Genomic DNA, 23,436 nt, shown 5'->3' with positions numbered 1-23,436 from the left:
TTCCTACAACTATAATCTGTGCACTGAATGCAAAGTCTGGAAAGGCTGAAATACTGAAAGCAAAATTTCCCCCAAAACAAAGAGCAAAAAGCTCTAGGTAAAACGGCAGCAGTAGCAGCCCTATGTAAATGGATATTGCAACATCAGCAGCAGCCAGAAAAATACAGTTCACATGCCAAAGCATTTTTTGTGGGCCAAAGTCTATGGTGAAATAATGGCCTTGAAAAGAATTACATGGGAAGCATTAGCAAGTACTAGCAACAGAGATACAAAACTATAAAAAGAAAAGGAGGACTTGTGGCACCCTAGAGACTAACTAATTTATTTAGTCTCTAAGGTGCCACAAGTACTCCTTTTTTTTTGCGAACACAGACTAACACGGCTGTTCCTCTGAAACCATGCAAAACTATGATAGCCGCAGTGCTGCTACTAATTGCATAGCAGCTCTTTAAAAATGTTGGCTATTAGAAATAAGATTACATCTCATTAATCTTATCTTAATTTGTTAGGAATTGTATATGCGTCTCCATCTATACTCTAAGTGAAACAGAAGAATACGTCAGTAAAACAGAAGTGACAAAAGGTCATTCTACAATAAGGAACATGTAATCTTTTAGGGCCAGAAAGCACTTTGGCACACACCTTTATGCAGGTGAGCAGACTCACAGAGTTCAGCGATACGACGCATTGAGCCTGATTCAACGACTACTGCAGTCAATGGGAGTCTTTCTAGCAAGTTCAATGAAAGTAAAATCAGGCCCCATTTCCTTAAAGCTAAGCATTCACTTAGCCTGAATGAGTAATGTGCACAGAAAAAAAAATTAAAAAGCTGTTCCAGGAATTGCATTTAAAGCAATGTTACCAACTCTTGTGATAGCTGGGTTTACTTAAATCAGCAGCTCCTGGAGACAAGTGATACGCAAGAACTCTCAGTTTTCATTAAAAAAAAAATTCTAGCCATCAGGAGTCACATTTTCAAGCTTTTTCTCCACAACCAAGTGTATCCCCTAAAGACGAAAAGCCCAGAAGGCAACTTTAAAAAACAAACAAATCCCTACGTTTATTATTTAAACATCATGACCTTTTTCAAATATCTTCTGGTTTCTCGATTTTTCATTAATACAGTAATAATGAATCCATTGATCAATAGCATACCTGTCAAAACATATTCCCTTGTGAAGGAGTTGTGGCTTGGAGAGCTTCTCTGTAATGATGCTTTTTTCTACCTAACAGCAAAGCGGAAATTAGTACTGACAGTGAACTTTTGCACATTAAAGCGTTTGTGAACAAGGGATTAAATGCAAAGAGTGAGTTAAATTGAAAAGTCAGAAAAAATCCTAAATACCATTTATTTCATTGAAACTAATGAATCAAAAATGTAAATGCAAGATAGAAAATAAGGGCTCAATCCTGCAAACATGGAGGCACATGAATATTTGTATGCACGTATGTAATAAAGAAACAATATACTCAAAGCATCACCTAAATTTCTCAAACTGGAACAGCCACCATCCCTACCATCTATACAGTATTAGCCAAATTTTCTCAGTCCAACCCATTGAAAAGTTGAATTTTAACTATTTACCACCACAACCAGAAGAATACATCTAGAAAAAAAGATTAACACTGTTGTGCTGAAAGTTAACTGGGATGCCAAGGAATACTGAATTGACAGTATATTACTTGGGGATTCCCCCTCCCTCCCCATTTGACATCCTGCTTGCACAAGCCACACTACCAGAGTTAACACTAAAGAAATTAAATGTTTGCCATAGAGAAAAACAAGCAAATTAAAATTCTCTACTGTAGACTCCTATTTCCAGAGGGTGGAGATGTGTTTGTTCATTCTGGTGCCAGGTCATTTTGAACTATTTATGCTGACCTGGACTTACTAAAATCTTTATATGCAATAAAGCCAATGCTGTGAATCCAGAAAAAAATGGTTATTTTAGTTGTTAAATACAGTATGTAGCCAAATCAAAGTGTTACATTTGTACCACTCAATCATTCTCCTCCCTCCAGCTTAGCAAGAAGGGAGACAGCAAGACTCTAATAGCAAGCTCTGAGCATTTCAAAGAGAAAATGTCTGTTTACTCAAGTTTTAGATATGTATTTAAAACAAAGCAAATTTAAGACTTAGAAATGTAAGAAAGTGGCAATAAAGTGAACTGTAACTAGATAGAATTTTAACCAGCAGCATTAAAAAGTCACGAGGAGTTTTGTTACTGATTTCAATAGGAGCAGGAAGAGGCCTTAGTACAATAATCATGGGCCAAATCCTGCCCTCCTATTTTGTATGCGTGGTCCCACTGATTTACATGTTGATTTGTCTTCTTGCGTCTCATCCTTTATCAGAAAAAAAATGCACGTTTGGCATCAACGCAGACTTTAAGCTTAATAACTGCAACCTGTTACAATTGTTCTTAGAGTTTCTTCTATTAGGGTTATGTTCCATTTGTTTTTTCTAATTTAAACATTTCTCTGCTTGTTCCCCTACCCCACTGCAAAAATTTAAAACAGATATTTTGAACAAGAAGAGTATTTATACTAGCAATTAGCAACAAGCAATATGTAAGGATTAGTTCACCCAATTCATGTTGCCCATGAAAAGTGAGTAAATTTCTCACTAAGAGAAGCATAATAACCCTATGGATTAATCTGATTTGCAAGGTAAACCTTAATCTTACTCCTGGGAAAGAGAAAATGCTGTTCCTTGATTTTACTGGATTTGCGCAAGTTATACTGGAAACTCCATGGAAAGTTTAAGACTAACTTTCAGTACGTTGTGCAGCAATGACCTAATAACTCCAGATTCAAGCCCAAGTACACTGAAGTCAATGGGAGTATTTCACCTTTTCCTTAACATGGACCAGTGCTCTTCAGAAGCACACACACAAAAATGTTGAAAAGCACAGCATGCAAATTTTCAGTTAATACAATGGAGAGTCTATCCTGAAAGGACCTCATGACAGCATCACTCCAAATATGCATAGTTAAATAGTAAAGGCAGTGATAATGGACATTTTAGTCAAACATGGAAGTCAAACAGCTGATCATTAAAGATCATATAAAGGTCTTGTGCAAACTTGTTGGACTTTTCCATTTTAGAAAAAGGGCTAGGGAGGAAAGATTTACAATTTTATTAAACTCCTTAAGATACAGCCAGCAATTCAATCATAAGTACCTCCAAGAGTTTTATCACCCTTATCTTCCATTCAGAGACTACTTTTGAGTAAGTTCATATACCAACTTCCTTATCTGAACTCCATACACAGTACAAGCCAGACTCTAGTTCTTAATGCATTTCATGCAAACCAACTAACGGCAAGGAGTTAGGAACATGTAAACACAATACCATACTAGAATGGCTTCCCCCAAAACAGAAGTTGTTTGATACAAAAGCACCATATTTTACACTAACAAACAAAACAAAAAAACTCAAAACTTACCCTCTGAATTCATTTTTTTTTTTTTTACTTTTTGACCCAGCGAGGCAAGAGTTCCCAATCAACTGCGTTTCTGATGGCCACAAAACCAAAGCTATACAGAAAGGTCTTACTAAGCACTAGCTTTCAGAAATGGATAGCACTTTTCCCCTCCTACTATCCACCTCCTAGCCTCTGCTATTACATTTGTGCCTGCTTTTTGCTAGAAAACTTCTGCAAATGAAAACAGATGAGTAATGACTGCTACTTTATGAAAGTCCCACACTCATCATCACTAATAATAGCTCTGTTCCTTTTGCTACTCAGAATGTTTAGAGGTTGAAATGCTGCATGAAACATTTCCTTGCACAGATCCAGTACTGTTTTCCTGTACCATACTAGGCCCTGACCCATCAAACAGTTATGCGTATGCTTAACTTCACAGATATTCATTGGATCATTGACTAGGAGTTGCTCCTCACATAAAGGGATGACATGAGAGAAAAACAAGACTGTGCTTAAACTCTGTTTCATCCATTAGTGATCCCTGAACTTTGTGGGGGAAAAGTCTGAATCCAAACCTAGATCTCAGCTTTCCAACTCAGGGACCTCTGGTATTTGGAATCCCAGAAAGATTATATAGCACCTACCACAATGGGATCCTGGACCATGTCTGGGACTCCTAGGTGCTAGGATAATACAAATAAATAGTAATAATGAAATTTAAAAAGGAAAGTAGAGGCATTACTGTGACTTGGCCAGTCTGCTCATCACAGGCATGCTTAACTCTCTAACTAAGCAACGTATGCAGTGTTTTTGTAACTGTGTTGGTCCCAAGATATCAGACAGATGAGGTGGGTGAGCTACTATCACCTTACCAGACGTTAACTAAGGCTGGTGAAGACCAGTGGAAGTAGGTGGCATTACAGGCAGGCTCCTGGATCTAAAGAGTTGGACCAGGGCTGCCCAATACATACAGATAAAGCGCATGCTTGTTACTTACTGTGGGCATTCCAGGCAGAGCGTTAGAGTAACAAAGCTTGAAGGCACTTAAGGGTTATAAGTTAAGAGGTGACAACTTTTCACCAGTCTGGATTGCATCCCAGAACATATCAGTTGGCCCAATGAAAGATATTAACTCATCCACCTTGTCCAATTAAACAATAACAGAGACTGAAGTGACTAAACCCGTCCTCCAACTATTATCATGTTGTGTGAGCAAGCAAGCCGTCAAGTGGGGGAAGGGGGCGGGGGTGGAGAGGGAGAAGAGAAGAGAAGCTGTGAAATGATAGTGGGAAAACCATGGCAAAAGCCTTTCTTGCACAAACATGGGTATGATTCATCAATTATAACAAACCTTTCATTAAACCCATACGGATTATCCCCAAGGCAATTACAGGAATGCCTGGGCACAATAAAGAGATGTGCCTTTCAAGTGATCCTTTTTCCTGACAGGTCTGCATCCTGACTGACCTAGCTGATTCATCCAGAAGGTTTCTGACATCTTCCCAGTTTAGGAAAGACCTGTTCAAGTGGTCTTTCTAGGGTGTTACTGTAAACCCTTTATAGAACTGGGAGCGCCTCACACGGCACACTTGGAACTGTTGCATTCTGCTATTCAGTTCTTTAACAGTGGAGTTAAAGATGGACAATTCTTTCTTACTCAGACACAATTAATGATATGAAAGTACATATTAAAGATATTTCATACATATTGCACTATATTTTTGAACAAAGACAGAACATGGTGCATGGCTATCTACTCAGATAAAACTTTGGGTATACTTAGATGCCTTCAGGTCTGTACAAAGCTGATTTCTCTTGAATTGGAATGGAAGCATAGCTATTCCCTGAGCAGCCAAGTCACACTAATCGGTCATCAAACTTTATTCATAAAGCTCCTACTTTTAGTACAGCCCTGTATTTAAATAAACTGCAATAAGGTTTTAGGGCCTAGTCCTAAGCTGCCTGAAGTCAGCAGAAAGACTCCCACTGACACCAACAGGCTTTGCCTCAGGCCCCTTGGCAAGATGAATTAAGAGCAACTACTCATTTTGGGTACACAAATTGACACTTTTATAAAGGGACTGATTTTGAGAGAACACAGGCCCGCCACTTTAAAGTGTGTCAAACTGGGCACCTGAAAAAGGAAGCACCCAAAATCATGTGTCATTATTGATCATCTTGGCCTTTATCCTTCTTAAAAAGGTTAATTAAGTTTTCACTAGTTGTCACAGATGCTAGCAAGCACCCTCTCCTGGCCTTCCTCTAAGACTGCTGTGAGAAGAATCCAAGCCTCTGTTCTCTGGATCCCCTGGGTTCCTCCCTTAGCACTTTCCTTGGGCACTGACTCTCAGTCTGTTACCCCTTCTCAGAAATGGGGCTCCTCAACGCTAACTCCCAAGATACCCCAACTTAAACATACGGCTCTCCCAGAACTTCACCTGAAAGGTGTGAAGCTTCTAGTTTAACTAGACTGCCACAAGGGAAAGCAGTAATTGTGAAGCAGTTAAATACAGAGTGACAATTTGCACTAACACTTTTATGCTCTTTTTACACTTAATCATGTAAAGCAAGCACAGGAGAGTACAAATCATACAGAACACTAAAACACATGTCCCTGCCTCAATCTTACCACTCCAGGGCAGTCTCGGAGCTGAGGTCCAAGTCCTTTGGGCTCAGGAAAGTGGGCAGGTCTCCCTTCCCCATGTGGCTGCTACCTGCTACGTGGCCTCTCCCTCCTGGAGTCACCTTCCTCAGCTTCTGTGACTTTGCTCTCCCTTGCCCCATGCTTCCTCTTCACATCTGGCCCCCTCTGTTTCTGTGTGGCTTTTAATTTAAATCTCTTCTGGTCACCTGGCCTCTTTTGTTCTCCTCCTGGTAACTTTCCACTGCACTTACATACACCCTCCCTTCAGAGGAAACAGCTTAAAAAAAATACCTAAGGATGCAGCTGCTTTTTTAACATAACATTCCACGAGGTTTAAGTACCATTATTAATATTAAGTGTTTCCCATTGTCCCTGTCCTGGTACGTATCTGCTATACAGGGCCTGTCAGCAATGGTATATCCACATACCTGTAGGCACAGATGATACAGGTTTTTTTTTTCCCCCATAATACATCACAATATCAATCAGAATGCATAAGCTGTGCAGATATAGCTCCAGTTCATCACACTAGTGTATCGATATTTCCAATTTCTACTCCATGACATTTGGCTCAAATACATGTTACCTTCTATAAAGACTTCTGCTGAGGCATAAAAAGGTTCTTTATTCATTTGTAAATGTACTTTTTACTGTTTCACAGTACGATGTGACAACAGAGTACCACTCTTGCACAACAGGAAGCTGAATTATTGGGCCAAATTCATTCCCATGTAACTCCACTGGAACTGAATGAGTTTCAAAAGAGGTGATTTAGCTCACTGTTTATTAGCACATACAGCACCAAACATGAGCCCCATTATGCTTTGCAATGTACAAAAAACAAAACATGCAGGCCAAAAAATTACTGCACAAAGAGCTTAAAAGCAGTAAGAAAGCTTTGGACTGATTTTTAAAACTAGGTGAGAGTATTAAAAATGAAATCCGTTCCAAAATGGAACCAAATTATCTGATACTTGAAACTGAAGTGCACAAGTGGCAAAACATCATACCTAGATCCTGAGATGAGATTCTTAAAGCACATATTGGGTTAGAACAACGCTTCCTCAGCTCTCGTCCCCTAAAGCCCCTACTCTACTTGCGCTATATTGATGACATCTTCATCATCTGGACCCATGGAAAAGAAGCCCTTGAGGAATTCCACCATGATTTCAACAATTTCCATCCCACCACCAACCTCAGCCTGGTCCAGTCCACACAAGAGATCCACTTCCTGGACACTACAGTGCTAATACACAATGGCCACATAAACACCACCCTATACCGGAAACCTACTGACCGCTATTCCTACCTGCATGCCTCCAGCTTTCACCCTGACCACACCACACGATCCATCGTCTACAGCCAAGCTCTGCGATACAACCGCATTTGCTCCAACCCCTCAGACAGAGACAAACACCTACAAGATCTCTGTCAAGCTTTCTTACAACTACAATACCCACCTGCAGAAGTAAAGAAACAGACTGATAGAGCCAGAAGAGTTCCCAGAAGTTACCTACTACAGGACAGGCCTAACAAAGAAAATAACAGAACGCCACTAGCGGTCACCTTCAGCCCCCAACTAAAACCCCTCCAACGCATTATTAAGGATCTACAACCTATCCTAAAGGATGACCCAACACTCTCACAAGTCTTGGGAGACAGGCCAGTCCTTGCCTACAGACAGCCCCGCAACCTGAAGCAAATACTCACCAACAACCACATACCACACAACAGAACCACTAACCCAGGAACTTATCCTTGCAACAAAGCCCGTTGCCAATTGTGCCCACATATCTATTCAGGGGACACCATCACAGGGCCTAATAACATCAGCCACACTATCAGAGGCTCGTTCACCTGCACATCCACCAATGTGATATATGCCATCATGTGCCAGCAATGCCCCTCTGCCATGTACATTGGTCAAACTGGACAGTCTCTACGTAAAAGAATAAATGGACACAAATCAGATGTCAAGAATTATAACATTCATAAACCAGTCGGAGAACACTTCAATCTCTCTGGTCACGCAATCACAGACATGAAGGTCGCTATCTTAAAACAAAAAAACTTCAAATCCAGACTCCAGCGAGAAACTGCTGAATTGGAATTCATTTGCAAATTGGATACTATTAATTTAGGCTTAAATAGAGACTGGGAGTGGCTAAGTCATTATGCAAGGTAGCCTGTTTCCTCTTGTTTTTTCCTACCCCCCCCCCCCCCCGATGTTCTGGTTTAACTTGGATTTAAACTTGGAGAGTGGTCAGTTTAGATGAGCTATTACCAGCAGGAGAGTGAGTTTGTGTGTGTATGGGGGTGGGGGGGATGTGAGAAAACCTGGATCTATGCAGGAAATAGCCTGACTTGATTATGTAAAGAGTTGTCACTTTGGATGGGCTAGCACCAGCAGGAGAGTGAATTTGTGTGGGGGGGTGGAGGGTGAGAAAACCTGGATTTGTGCTGGAAATGGCCCACCTGTTGATCACTTTAGATAAGCTATTACCAGCAGGACAGTGGGGTGGGAGGAGGTATTGTTTCATATTCTCTGTGTGTATATAAAGTCTGCTGCAGTTTCCACGGTATACATCTGATGAAGTGAGCTGTAGCTCACGAAAGCTCATGCTCAAATAAATTGGTTAGTCTCTAAGGTGCCACAAGTCCTCCTTTTCTTTTTGCGAATACAGACTAACACGGCTGTTCCTCTGAAACCAATCAAAGGGTAGTTACTGTAAAAACTAATTTTTTTTTTTTTTGGTTTCAGAACTTAGAATACCAACATTCTGATCTTGATTCCAGCCTCAGAAGGAATCTGTGCAAGTGGAAAGAGAAGCACAGAATGGGAGTAATTACAGAAAACCAAACAAGCAGTACTGTAGTTGTGAATGGACTGCTGACAATAGATGGAAAATGCAGGGATACCAGCAGTGTAGTAATTAATGTTTTTTTAAAACTCTACTAGGACATAACTCTCTGCTATGAAAAACCTGATTTAGGTGTTATGTTTAATAATACTGACCAAAATAAGAACACAAACAGAGCTATGATAGTGATTCACTTTTAGATTCTTGCACTAACAAGAGAGACGCTTACATTATTCACTCTGGAAACAGAACTAGTCTGGGAAAGATTTACATCTTAAAAAAAAGGGAACAGCCAACAATATGAATAACAACAGAATCATCACAACTCAACATAAAATGTAAAAAAGGAAAGAGGAACATACTACCATTGACCAGTCAGATTTAATCTAAAAACTTGTTAAATGAACAGAATAATGGACAGAAATCACCACAGAGAATAATGACAATATTCCGAATAAAATTACACACATTCCTCTTCCTAAGGATGTTGTTCTCAGAGATTCAACCAGTCTGTTTGCTCACTACATACTGAACTCATTCCACAAAGGCTAGACTCCTGTCTGATTGGAACGGCTGTTGATCACTAGGCTAAATGTGAACATCTTGATCCATAGGTGATGGTTTCCACATTCCATCATCATTCTCTTAACGTATCTAGTGCCTTTCCATATATTTCCTCAGTGTTTTAGAAAACAAGACATCAGGAGATCTGAACTGACATTCAGAGCATATAAACAATCTTTTGTTTATATGCTTCCTAATTTAAAATTAGGAAATAACTGAAGAGTGTTTCTGAAAAAACACCTTAAAAAAAGAAAAAGAAAAAGGGGAAAAAAAGCTCCAGCCTTCCATACAAAGTATGTGAAAGTCAGAGCTGGTCAGGAACTGGAAGAAAATTCCAACATTTCCTGTTTTTGTTTGTTGCCAATCAGAACAAAAAGCTGAAATGTAGAAATTTCCTGCAAAGTGAAAATTCCAAAAAGTTTTCGTTCAGGACTAACAGCCGTTTGTTTCAATTCATTTGAAATCGACTTTTGTATTGAATATATTATAAATATTTTTATATAAAAATCTAACCAAAATATTCTGTCTTTTCAGTCAAAAGCAGCCAAAAATCAACATGTTTCCATGAAACATTGTGGATATTTACTAACCTGCACTGAAGGTCGTTCTGTTGAACATTTTTTTGACCAGCTCTATTGAAAACATTTTACAAAGTGGCAACGTAAAGCAGAGAGGGGATCTTTACAGAGCTGACTATGGAGACGGTCGGAGGCAGAAAGGAAAAAAATAAAAGACAATAGATGAAGATCAAGTGAATTAAAAAGAGAAACCTGAAACATATTCAAGAGTTAAAAGGCTGGTAAATATGCTCAGAGACTAGTTACAATCAAGGGACTGGGGCATCAGATTCAGATGTAGGCGGGTGACAGTGCAAGATTTTTTAAGAAATATAGTGACTCATAGGTAATTTCATATATGGGGCAGCATAAGTACAACAGCAGCCCATACAGAGTAAATGGACAGGAGACAAACTGGGAGGAAGCGTATATAAGGGTGAGTAGGTGGTAGAAGGTCAGAGAGGAGTTTAGGAGCAACAACTCCATGGAGCTTTTTCAAAACCAGCGTGAAATCTTAGCCGCAATGAAATCAATGGGAGTTTTACCACTGACCTCATTGGAACCAAAATTTCATCCAATGGAGGGCAACACTGAACACGCAGGTTTTATTGCAATAGCTATCTGCTTAGCCACAGTCACACTCCTCCAAACAGTCAGCCACAAACGGATATGTAGATGAAGTAACCGAGAACCATGCATTAGTGGATAATATTTACACACTGGAAAAACTTTTGCAGTTTGAAAAACAGTAAAGATTTTAGAGTAACAGCCATGTTAGTCTGTATTCGCAAGAAGAAAAGGAGTACTTGTGGCACCTTAGAGACTAACAATTTATTTGAGCATAAGCTTTCGTGAGCTACAGCTCACTTCGTCGGATGAAGTGAGCTGTAGCTCACGAAAGCTTATGCTCAAATAAATTGGTTAGTCTCTAAGGTGCCACAAATACTCCTTTTCTTTTAGTAAAGATTTTGTCAACTGTTGTTGTAACAACTGTTATGGCTACACAGTTTGGAGTATTTAATTTTGAAAGTAATTAACTTCAACCAATGTAGAAAATGTCACAGGAAATGGTCCAACAAATAAATATTACAAAATGAGTAAGGTGTAGAGCTTGTAGCCTGCTTTGCAAAGTCTCAGACTGTGATCTGCAATCTGTTAGTACACCAATTCCACCAATTTGATTTTAAGGTTGAGAAAAAAAATCTCATTAGCTCTTCTTCAGAATTTATGATTCAAGCCTGACAAAAAACACAGTGAAAATTCCAACACTGTCACCATTATTTTTAGCTAGTTTATTCTGATGTATCCAAAATCCAAATGCAGCATATAGCTAGGACATCCACTATACTAAACAAACACACACATAAGTGTGGTTTATTAGGCCTTTAAGTGCTATCTTTGGGGTTGAAAAACCAATCTTCAATTTTCATAGCTTGTGGAAATCTGTTTCCCTCTTTGGAGAATAAACTGCTCCTATTTTTGACTCCACTTCAATTAAAAAAAAAATGAAATGAAAAAAACAACCAAAAAAGTGTTACTGGAAAAAACTGGTCCTGGAAAATATTCAGTGACAAAACTCCAACAGCAAGAATGTGGAAAACTGCATAGCATATAAATAGTTAAAAAGGACACAATCTACACAACCTTACTGTACATGTACATATCCAAGTATGGTCTCAGTTGCACGTGCCCTGTATTTTCCAGGCTATACAGCAGCGGCTCCATTATTCATGGCATCCAGAGTTACCAGACTATACACTAGAGCTTGGAAGTGAAGCAAACACTCTGCAGTGATTGATCACTAACGACTCAAGCATAAACCATATTACCTAAACTCAGCTCCTGGGAACAGGCCAAATTAATTTTTCTTCTGTGCCAAGATTTATCAAATTTGCTGAGATTGCAAGCAAGTTTTCCCTAGTTATAAGAACACCACCTGGGGAACCAGAAAAAAGTGCTCTGATAAAATCAGAACCTAATGATCCTCCGCTCTGGATCGTGATTCTCCACTTGGCCTGTCAGATCCTAAAGTATTGTTGACCTTCAGGCCATAGCGCAGGGACTACACAGTCCCCTTATATTTTTGCAAAGGAGATGAGAATTGGGCAAGAGGGGAAGTGATTGGGTACAATGGGTCATGCTACTGGAGAAAGTTTGGTTTTGGATGTCTGTTCAGTCTAGATTTATGTGATTCTGTATTGAGGTATTTGTACATTCACCCAAAGCACAGGAGAGGAACATTTCATAAATCCAAATGTAAAAAGGCATCAGCTACTCATAAATGAGATGAGCAATGAGAGCCTTTAGCTGTAAAGAGATAATGTTGATTAGCAGCAAGTCAACAATGTATGTATACTTAGAGCCACATAGATACCAAATATTATATGCATATGACAGGCAGTCACTCACATGGCCCAACCTTCAGGCATCATGCTAAATATTCTTATTTACTCCCTGTAATTAAGCTTGTCTCTAGAAGTATTAATCATTTTTAGAGACTCACGGGTCTGGCCTTCTTTACCACTATTCAAAACCTATTAGCAGAACTCTGTCAACTATGTTAAAGCCTTGTATCAAATCTCTACATAGCTAAAAACCATCAAAACCCATATTTCGTCAAGGTAGCCAGAATAAAACGGTTGGCCTATAGGCACATTTTGTCCAAGTCACAAGCATACCTAGTGCAGAACATTGCTCAAGGGAGAAACCTTCATTATAAACATTTTATTTACAAATTATCAAACCCAACCTAGCTCTAGAGGTCTGGTAAGTAACTGAAAAGTTCTTTTAAGCAAAAGTGAGTTTCCAAAGTACCTGGACAGGAATCCAGTCCTTCCTTCTCAAATACACTAGTTCTGTAGCATACTAGTTAAAAAGAGGGAATTGTGCCTACCTGTTATGTTGGAACAGTGCTCAACCACAAAATTGTTTACCAGTTTCAAGGAAATGAAGTAGTTGGAAAAAGCAGAATGGGACACCTCTTTTGCAAGAAGACTCTGCTGGTGACAAGTAATTCCAATTTAAGAACACCCTGCATGGCACAGCATATTTGTGGTTATTTATCATTAAACAAAACACTAAAACATATTGGTTCCGAACCTCTTTTTCCCAGTCTGCATCACTAACAAATAGGAGATAATTTCTCTTTCATACAAAAAAAAAAACCCCAAAAACAAAAACAACCACACCCCGCAGTCCACAACCACAGGTAAAGACCTGCCTCACAGAAACTAAATGCACAGCACATCCAGAATTCTCTACACCTTATGTCAGGTACGTCAGGATTTCCTTCAAGACCTCTTTCCACTCAGCTTCCCAAGAACTCAGTTCAACTCCAGACTGTCGCTCCGTGATCTTTATTTGGCATACCGCAATGCTATGCTGAGTTGATAACACCCAAACGTATGGGATGGATGCAGCGTACATCACAGATCCAAAGTTACACAGAAACCCCTTAGAATCATAGAATATCCTTCCCCCAGTGAGTCTGCTCAGGCGGGGCTCCTGGGAAAGCCAGAGGGTCCTGCCCCCCAACTCCGCAGTCAGACAGGACTCTCAGCCGGCCAGTAAAACAGAGGTTTATTAGAGGACAGGAACATGGTCTAAAACAGAGCTTGTAGGTGCAGAGAACAGGACCCCTCAGCTGGGTCCATTTTGGGGGGCAGTGAACCACGTCTGCCCTTCACTCAATGTCCCAGACAGCCCCAAACTGAAACTCCCACCAGCCCCTCCGCCTCTGGGCTTTGTTCCTTTCCCGGGCCAGGAGGTCACCTGATTCCTTTGTTCTCCAACCCTTTAGCTCTCACCTTGCAGGGGGGATGGACCCAGGCCATCAGTTGCCAGGAAACAGGGTGTTGGCCATTCTCTGTGTCCAGACCCCTGCACACACCTGCCCTCTAGGGCTCTGCAATGATCATACACCCTTATCCCACCCCCTAGATTCTTAAGAACTGCCTAGGGGACACTGAGGCACCCCCACACTATTCAGAGGAACCATTAAGAACAGCCCCACTTCGTCACACCATCCTTTTTAAGGTCAGGCTTGACAAAGCCCTGGCTGGGATGATTTAGTTGGGGATTGGTCCTGCTTTGAGCAGGGGGTTGGACTAGATGACCTCCTTCCTTTATATAAGTCTACACATCATGTTACGTTCACTATATATTGGATTACATGTTTTGGGATTGGCTTGGTTATTTTGCAGAAACCAGTCCCTGTACAGCACACTCAGTCCATGCACTCTCCATGTCTGACTTTACACTTTACCTCACGTTTACATTCCCGACTTCTCTTGTCCACTGTTATTTTGTTCTTAGTAAATGGTTTTCTGGGTGTTTCCCCTCTTATCTTAGCTAGCTCAGACATTCTGTCTTTTAGTTTACTGACACATTTACTTCTCTTAGCACAAACATCCTGTTTTCAGCCTGCAGATCTAGTTACCTCTTAAATCCCATTTTATAAGAAATTAGGCCTCTCCCATGTTGAATTACTCATGTAGGCCTCATTTGACAAGGTGTATCTTTCGTTTCATCAAGAGTGCATTCAATTATCTGGAAAACCTATAGCAAACGTAGGAAACAAAACAAACCTTTCACCAGAGATGGGGGGGCCTGGAATCTGGGAAGGTAAACCCACGACCAGAGTGACCATCATCAGAACAAATCCCCATTCACAAACCCTGCGAGTTCCTGAGGTCCTTGCTGGAAGTTTTGTCCTTAGCACAGGAGCTCTCAAAGACCATTCAGCCCTCAATTGTCACTTGTTGCAGGAGTTTTTTTGGAAGAGCCTCAGCCAAACTACACCTGACTTCACTCACCTTGCTTCTGCAGTACAATAATTGTAATCCATTAAGATATGCCCACTTCCTAAAACAGTATCCAAGGCTCAACAGTTCAGTTAGGCCGGTTAGTTTTCTCACCTCTACCCCACCAACTAGGAATGATATTTGGAATATACACATGAGGTGACAGAGCTTCCTTATGAAGAGGTATCACACAGCAATATCAGGTAATGAGATGGTCCCACCCCTTTTATTATGAATTACCTATATTCAACTGCACTGAAATCAATTGAGGAACAAAGAAAAGCTTGGGACAACGTAGGTAAGAACACAGGTCACCAGAACAACATTAATGACTTTTCCATACCCATCTGCCTTGCAGCTAGTTATCACAAGGTTTCCCTGGAAATAGCATCCCATCAGCACCGGCAAGATATTCAGGATAGTCTTACATTGCTGCTGTCCATTCTGTACCTATTCTAGGGTCAAAAGGAGGGTTTATGGTCTTCTCAATAATCAGTCTGCCATCTTTCATGACTTTAAATTCACCTTAAAAACCTATTGCAGAAGATAAATGACTATTCACAGAAGGTGTTGCTTGCTATCCCGTGCGCAAAAAGAAACAAGGAAACAAAAATGTGACACTGGATGAGTATTTTCAGTAGTCTAAGAATATGCTGCAAGTGCTGCAGGGGCTTTTCCAGAACTCCTTTAGACACATGACCAGATATGCCAGATGTTTCTTCATATAGCTAGGAGTAAACATGGAAGAGAGACTGCTAGCAACAGCCATTTCTGCAAAACAAAGCAATTCAGGAGACTGACTTGTATAGAATTACTTTTCTTAGTTAAGAAACATGGGACTGGAGAGAATGCGATCAATTCCTCGTATTTCCTCACAAGTACATTCTCAAATATTTCTTCTAGAAACTGATCACAAACTAGAAACAGAGATGCAAATTTGCACATATGGCTCCATATTTCAGTATATCTAGAGAGATATAGTCAGTACATGTTCAAATGCAGAAGTTAAAATTAAATTAAATACTATACATCACTACTAAGTCATTTTCAGCTTCTCAAAACTTGTGAAGGTATTTGTTTCACAACAAAGGTACTTGCAGCAAAATACAGATCCAAACTTGGGCCTATTCTCAAGAAGGCAGAAAAAGAACGCCCAGTTTTAGAAGGGAAGGTAATGCTGACCAATAAATCTGAACCATTTATTTCAATAAAAATGAGAGCTGAAGCATCCTAGTAGGTGTGGGTCCAGACACAAATCTCCCATCCAAGATATAGCCTATGTATACACAATTTTTTCGAAGTTTATACGTAATACATTTTTTCTTTATACACAAAAATCTGTTAAAAGCACACTATTTAATTTGCAAAGTCAAGAACTCCAGTTAGGATATGCCAGATGCACAGATGCCTATATAACCTTAATTCTGACACCTTCTGCATCCGCACGGTGCACTGAATGAGCCAGGAGTCCAGGGGGAAAAAATGTCATCATGTAATTAAAGCCTGTATTATAAATGTACAAGGGGTTAGAATTAAGGTTTCATGGGTAACCTTAAATTGGGCATTTTAAAATTTTTTCCAAGTATTTAACTTTCCAGTTTAAATGTTCTTTCAATGTAGTTCATGTCCATACACAGAAAATCTGTATAAGTGACTGCTGCACAATCATAAAACTTGGGTTTTTACATTTTTCCTTTTTGGGGGGCTCCAGCAGCCTAGATTTACCTGCCCCTCCCCTCACTCACCAATCTCTGATGTAGCTGCTCCAGTAACAACCAGCTTGTACTAGGACATAGGGTTGCCAATTCTGGTTGGATGTACTCCTGGAGGTTTCATCACACGACACAATATTTAATTGAATGTTAATCTTGAATTCCTGAAGACTCCAGGACAATCCTGGAGCCTTGGCAATCCTACTAGGGCAGCATGCTGTCCACGTGAGCATGCGCAGTACAAGCCAAGCAGCAACTCGGGCCATGGGCATGTGACCCAGTGTGCCTCCCCTCCCCCCTGCATACATTACCTCTGGTCAGTTAATGTTTTGGCAAGTTGTCAACACTTTCCTGAGGAATGCAAGCAGGAGAAGGGAAATGATGATTTTCAACCGTTTATAACTCAGCAAATCCTGATTGGAATTTCCTGGGACAAATTAAAGGCATCTCTAGCCTCAGGGCTTTGACCCTGCTAAATTTCAAAGGCCTTCTACAGACAATGGAGGCATTAGGACATCTCAAAAATCTTTTACAGTGGAAACTGTTAGGTGACCTAAATACAGGTGTCACTACCTACTCCCCCTGCAATTCTGATATTGCTACTTAGGGTACTAATTGAGTGTACTTGTGCTAACAGATCACGTGTGTATTTGGTTTTCCATATGTGGACACAAGAATAGGAGTGTCTTCCTGTTCTGTGGCAGCTTTAAGGGCGGAAAAGAAAAGATGCAAAGACAAAAATAAGGTCCCCAGCAAAGAGAAATGCTTGGACTCTGAATAAGACTAGACTTAACCAGTGAAGCAGCATAAAGCTGAGTTCTTAAACTTCCTTAGTAACATTAAAGTAATCTATTGATACCCTTAGCAAGTCTATGCTTTAATCATTTGGCTTACAAGATCTGACGTACAAGAGCCAGAACTGCAAGCACATCTAAGGTAATGTCATGTTTATTTTTGTTGATGACTCTAACTTGGATATTCTTGCCTTGTGTATCCTTTAGCATTTTGAAACAAACAAACCATTTCATTTTCCAGCATGTTCTTTTCATGTGTATATTAAATTACATATTTAGGTTCAAGAGTAGGCTTGACTAGTATGTGTCAGCAGAAGAATGACTGAACAATCTGAGGACAACACAAGGTGAGCACTTCTCAATAGGCTTTCGTCTGAGAAGTGTCATTGAACTGTTTTATTACATTAAAAGAACAAGCAATATTTTAATAGTAGTTCAGTGGGTCTTATGTGGAAACTAAAAAGAAGAAAAAATGAACACACACACACACACACACACTGAATCCCAAAGGTGACTCAGTCTTTAGTTATGTGATTACCCAGCCAGTAGTCACAGCCACTTGAGTGTACAGTCCATGTGGCAATGTCACTCAAAATATGAACTCCTGCAATATATCCATCTTGACAGCGAGTTTTTGCAACACTTCTGAAAAGAGCACTCACCATCTCATTGGATGCTGCTCACCACACCATCAAATAAAGTATAAGCCAAAGAAAAAGATAACTATTGATCTCCTGCTGTTTTAGTGGTATTGCATGTATACAACAGCAACCTAGAGACCCACCAACAAAATTAATAGACTAGACATGGCAGTTTAGCACTCCAAAAAGTTTGGAAATACATGTTTAACTATTGGCAATGTTCACTTTGCTTGCTTGTATGCTGCAGTCTTTAGTTATCCTTTAGTTGCCAGACCTGTTATTAAGGCTGCCCAACAGTTTCCACTATAAGACCCTGCTTTCAGTTGCTTATACTTTTGCCAGACATTAACCGTTTGAGCTGAATGGTTTCCATGCCAAGGGTCTGCCTCCAGCTGATATTTTTTTTTTTTTGGAAAGTTTCAGTCAACATTTCAGTCATTTCTGAGAATAAGATTAGTGCAAGACAATGTATCTTTCAATTCTCTAGCCATCTTTTCTTTGGAAACCTTTAGCGCCCCTATGCTGTGGAGGAGGGAATTGCAAATGGGCAGAGGTGGCCTTTGTGTCAGGGCTGGGCCTTTTGGCATCCCTGTGAAAATCCACCCAAGTTATAAGCCTATGAAAATGCGCAGTAGAGACTTGCTAGATCTTAACAGCTAAAATCTCCCAAGATTCCATCCTCACCAACCATGCCTGAGCCTCTTACAGTTCCTGAGGTTGACCAAGCTGTGCATGTACCATCCCCATAGAAAAACTGAGCATGTCCCCTCGAGTCCAGAGCTCCAGGGTGAAGCTGGCTGCTCCAGACCAGGCACTGGAACTGACAGCAGGAAGCCCATCTTACTTGTGCTTTCAGTGTCCCTATTGCTGGCAAACAGGTTGCATGGAGAAGGAAGCAGCCCGATTCAAATGCAGAGGGGACAAGAGCCAGACCTACAGCATTGCAGAGGAGGATTAGGATGGAACAAGGTTGGGGGGGGAGGGGCACACAGGGGCAGAGACTGGCGGCTGGCAGAGAGGTGAATCAGGAGACTGTGAACCAGAGGAACAGGGGAAAGGTGTGGAAGAGAGGAAATATCTGACAAGGAGCTCAAGTGTGGGGTAGAATGAAGCTGCCTGGGAAAAGACTGAAGACAAGGAACTGGGGGAAGATGAGGACATGGAGATGGGATGAGAAGCCCAAGATAGGAGATTGGGACTGAGCCAGTGGTAACAAGGAACATGGGTGAGGGTGGGGGAAAGAGACCAAGGAATTGGGGAGAGACCTGGGACTGGCTGGGCAAGCAGTCTGGATATAAGGGGCCACAGGATACAGTAGAGTGAGGGAGACTGGGAACCTGGTGGGGTGAGATTAGGACTCACTGGACAAGGAGACTGATGAGTAGAGACAGACTAATTAGGTGAAGACAATGGGACTGGGACAAGGAGACTGTGGTGCAGTAGAGCACAGACTTGTGACAGAAGACTCTGTGCCTATTAGAGCACAGGCACAGTGTCTCATTCCCCTCTAGTGCTAGTCCACACAGCAATAGTAGGTTGTCATCCTCTATCAGTTACTTCATTAGCTCAAGCAGAAGAAGTCTGAGTTTTGGATCTAAAAGGTACCATCCTACTAAGGGCGTCATAAGATGCCAGACAGTGGTATCTATTTTTTCAGTGCGTTTTTTTTTTTTAACTAGGAAATTACACAAAAAACTACATTAAAAGAACATTACAGTTGCAAACTTCAGCTCACAAAAGTTAAGAAATGTAAGAATGACAATTGCCTGGGCAACCTTAATTTATCCCCATTGCACATATGCAATATGATACAATCTTTAATTACATGATTGTATTTTTTTCCCCCACAGGGCGCCTGTCTCATTATGTGCACCGAATGGACACCACTCACTGAATTAACATCTATTCAGTATTCTGTCCTCTCATTGCTCAATGAGTGGCCCCAGGCCTTACTTACTGCACGCTATTCAAACCATGCTCTGAAGACAGAACTATTAATTTCCTCATAGGATTTTCTATGGTGCTCATTGCTATGGTGTCGGAGTGCTTCACAAAAATTAATGAGTCTAGTCTCACAATACTCCTGTGAGATGAGTGAGCGGAAGTATCTCCATTTTACAAATGGAATTTTAGGCAAAGCAAGCTTAAAGGTCAAGAGTATTCACTAATTTGGGGTGCCAATTTTGAGCCACCTATGACCTGATTTTTCACAGTACACAGTTTATAGCACTTTATATGTTCAAGCACAGCTCCCACCAACTTCAGCTGCAATTGTAAACACCCAGCACTGCTGCAAATCAGACCCTAGAGAACCAAATCAGGCCCCTAGAAAGAAAGGAACACACAACTAGTGACCACCTGTGAAAAGTCTGCCTTAAGTGACTTAGCTAGCATCACAAAGGAATTCTGTGGCAGAGGCAGGGAGGGAATCCATTTCATTCAGCTGACATAACCATGAAACTATCCTCTCTTCCTGCAATCCCCTGCCTTGCTCACTAAGCCCCTTTCAATTTCTGCAACAAATGAGGCAGGGATCCTTACAAACAAAAAAGTTTCCTTCACTGCACAACCCTAATTCACCCCAAGGCAGGAAAATCCTGAACACTGAATAAGGCCTGTGGGAAAAACAGTATGTCATCATGTAATTGAAGACTCCACAGGCCATCATAATTCTTCTGCATGATCACTTCAAAGGTTCAGATCTCAGGTCAAAACAAAGCTAAACACCCTGCAGAAGAAGGAAACGATTGCTCCTCGAGGATGGCTAGTTCCATGCCAAAAGACACCTTTCAAGATGGAGCAGTTTTGCCTGTAAAACTGTTCAAAACATGGTCCTTTCATTCACATGGCTCAGCCGTTCCAAAAGAACTCATCTTCAGGCAGAGACCAAGCACTGAACATTTCTGCCCCTAAGTTTACAAGCTGCATACAAGCTACGAGTGACTGCAGCAGCATTCCATTTTTATTTATTTTTTGAAGAGTCACTTTGATGCACCAAAACCTTGTGAGCCGGTGATGACACTACAATCAATTATTTTGACTAATTTTTAAGTCTTACCAGAAAATATAAGGCACATAAGCAGAAAGATCGTAATAACAAGCTAACATAGCCTGGCTGGTTTCATGGTCCTTTCCATCAATAGGAAATATTAAAAGGGAGGTACCACAGTCTTTCAGAGCGTAAATAATTAAATTCTGAGTGACATTTCAAAGCATTCTTAAAACGAGCCCAGCTAATGGCTTAGGAAACTGTCGTTGAAGAATTAGTTTCACTCTTGCTAGAATAAAATTGACATTCATGATTTTGAGAAAAGTTCCATTCATGATATGAGCCACATAAAATTGCTACCGGATAGTTCTCGCTGAACTTGTTAATGAAGACATCAGCAAGCAAAAAGAGTTACAGATGGCAGCCATCAAGTCCCGCTACACCCTCACTCCACCCATTCTATACCCAGCACAATAATTACTCCATTTTCTTGTGTCTCTCTGGAACAGAACCCATAAATTCAAAACATGAGAGAGAGAGACACTTCAAGTACCAATTACTTTCTTTAGATACCACATAATGGTGGACTTTCAATAGGTCCACCACTAGAACCCGCAACAGAATTTGTATGTGTTTGCATTACGTAGACTAATTTCTTATCGGTCTTGGTCACAACTAGGCCCAGACCCTAACTGGAGGGTCTCAAGTCTGTTGCAAGAGGATTCACATGCTTCCAAGTCCACTGGGTCTGGGCACCATTCTCAGCACTTGTATGTAAGGCACACGTCCAGGTTACAACCTTCTCTCTGAGCCCTTCCTTGGGATGTGGGACTCTGCAATCCAGCCACCCCAGGCCCTGGAACCACAGCCTCCGACCTCCCCAGACTCCTAGTTGCTTATACACACTCCTGCAGAGAGTTGAACCTAGGACTTTTAATCTAATCCCTTCAGGGACAACATGGCAGAAAAGTTGGAAACCACAGATTTAGCAAAGTAATTTCTTAACTAGTCTCTTCACTATTAAGCAGCACTGGAGGGTTACTTCATCTTTGGAGAAACAACAAGGCCTGAGAGACACACAGCACTCGTCTGATCTTTCCCCTTCTGAGTGTCTGAGGCATCTCGGCATTTCAGGCTAAGCAAAGGCTCTCCTGCCTTCTCTCTCCTAGCCATTCTACTTTTATGTGGCAATGGTCTGCCCCTCCTCCCCCACTCAGAGAAGCATCCCGTCCCCTTAAATACAGTCTCTCTCCTTTCACCATGTGCTCAAGTTGAGAAGGTGCAGATCTACCAGCCATGCTAACACGCCTGTGTAGAAAATGCATTGTTCCATGGAGTTGGACAAGCAGTTGAGAGACCTAGTTGATGGTCCTATATTGCTCCATGATAGACCTCCAACCAGGCATCAGGCTCCTTTCTTGGCAAGAGTAACTGTCTGGAATACAACATAGCAAACTTGCCTTGGGCACGGTTAGATGTGTTCAGCATTAGCACAAAATGGAGATTACAATATAAAATGGAGGTCAGGATTTGGTGCAACCATATCCCACCCTGTCAGCGTCTCTAAAATTCCAGATTTCAACATGCTGGAGCCACAGATTCAAATTCCTACAAGCTCAATTCAGCTCCAAATTCTTACGAGATAGATGAGAATTGTGCATCTTGCATGTGTGGGAGGGGGCCAGGTTATGTTGCATGAAGCCTAAAAAAGCCAGTGTCCCTTCCACTGTACAGGCATACAAGTGGACGTAAGAGTAAGGATCTGACTGTGTGGCCCTGGTTAACATTACTGCTCCCCCAGCATTTTACTGGGTGCCAGCTGGAGACAAATTTTCACCCACCAGAAGGGGATGGAGGTCAGAGATGCTTCATGTATAAGATTTAAACAGAGGAGATGAAAGGTAACTGGGAGGCGTGTGGAATAAGAGAGAAGTAAGGGAGAAAAAATGGTATTTGTGAAATGAGCAGATGGGTCAGAAGTGATAGGGTGACATCTTGCCCCTGTTCTACTCTGTCTACACAGACTGAAACCTTCAGTTGTTAAACTGCACTGGGGTGGTTATTTATATAAGGTCTTCTCACCACTTGCTGATCCATACACCATACTATTTACAGTCACATTTTCTCCTCAGCTCTCTGCCAAAGGGAGAAGAAGGAAGAGAACTCTCTACCCAGAGATCCTTCCTGGTTCTGGCTCTGCTAGCTAGCCTCTCTCTCCCCTGCACTTCCTGCTTGTCCCTTCTTTCTTATAGCTCCTGCGTTAATGCGACAATTTGCTCATTAGTCCTCCAACACATTCTAATCCACTAATTAAGCTCCATCAGGTCCACCAAGTGAGGAATTAATTGGTGTTTAAGTGACCAGACTGCTCGCTCAGCTATTGATCCCCAGTACTCTGTCACAGATCTCTTTTACCCCACTTCCTTCTCTTCATTTTTTCC

At 41.1% G+C, this 23,436-nt stretch overlaps 1 protein-coding gene across 9 annotated transcripts in view; it reads right to left on the bottom strand.

Annotated features, from left to right (window-relative positions):
* The window catches only part of MITF (melanocyte inducing transcription factor), a 245,109-nt gene that overhangs the window by 96,951 nt on the left and 124,722 nt on the right, over positions 1 to 23,436 (bottom strand). Inside the window, exon 1 of one of the 9 annotated variants that reach the window (XM_048859197.2) lies at positions 1,156 to 1,174. The exons of the other annotated variants lie outside the window; for them this stretch is intronic. The gene's annotated coding sequence lies outside the window, so the exon portion shown is untranslated. Of the gene's footprint in view, positions 1 to 1,155; positions 1,175 to 23,436 lie in introns of those variants that run through there. 9 annotated transcript variants of the gene reach the window in all.

Source organism: Caretta caretta, chromosome 7 (assembly GCF_965140235.1).
Source record: "Caretta caretta isolate rCarCar2 chromosome 7, rCarCar1.hap1, whole genome shotgun sequence".
In the NCBI taxonomy this organism is placed as follows: Eukaryota; Metazoa; Chordata; order Testudines; family Cheloniidae; genus Caretta; species Caretta caretta.
This window is presented reverse-complemented; position numbering and strand designations above follow the sequence as displayed.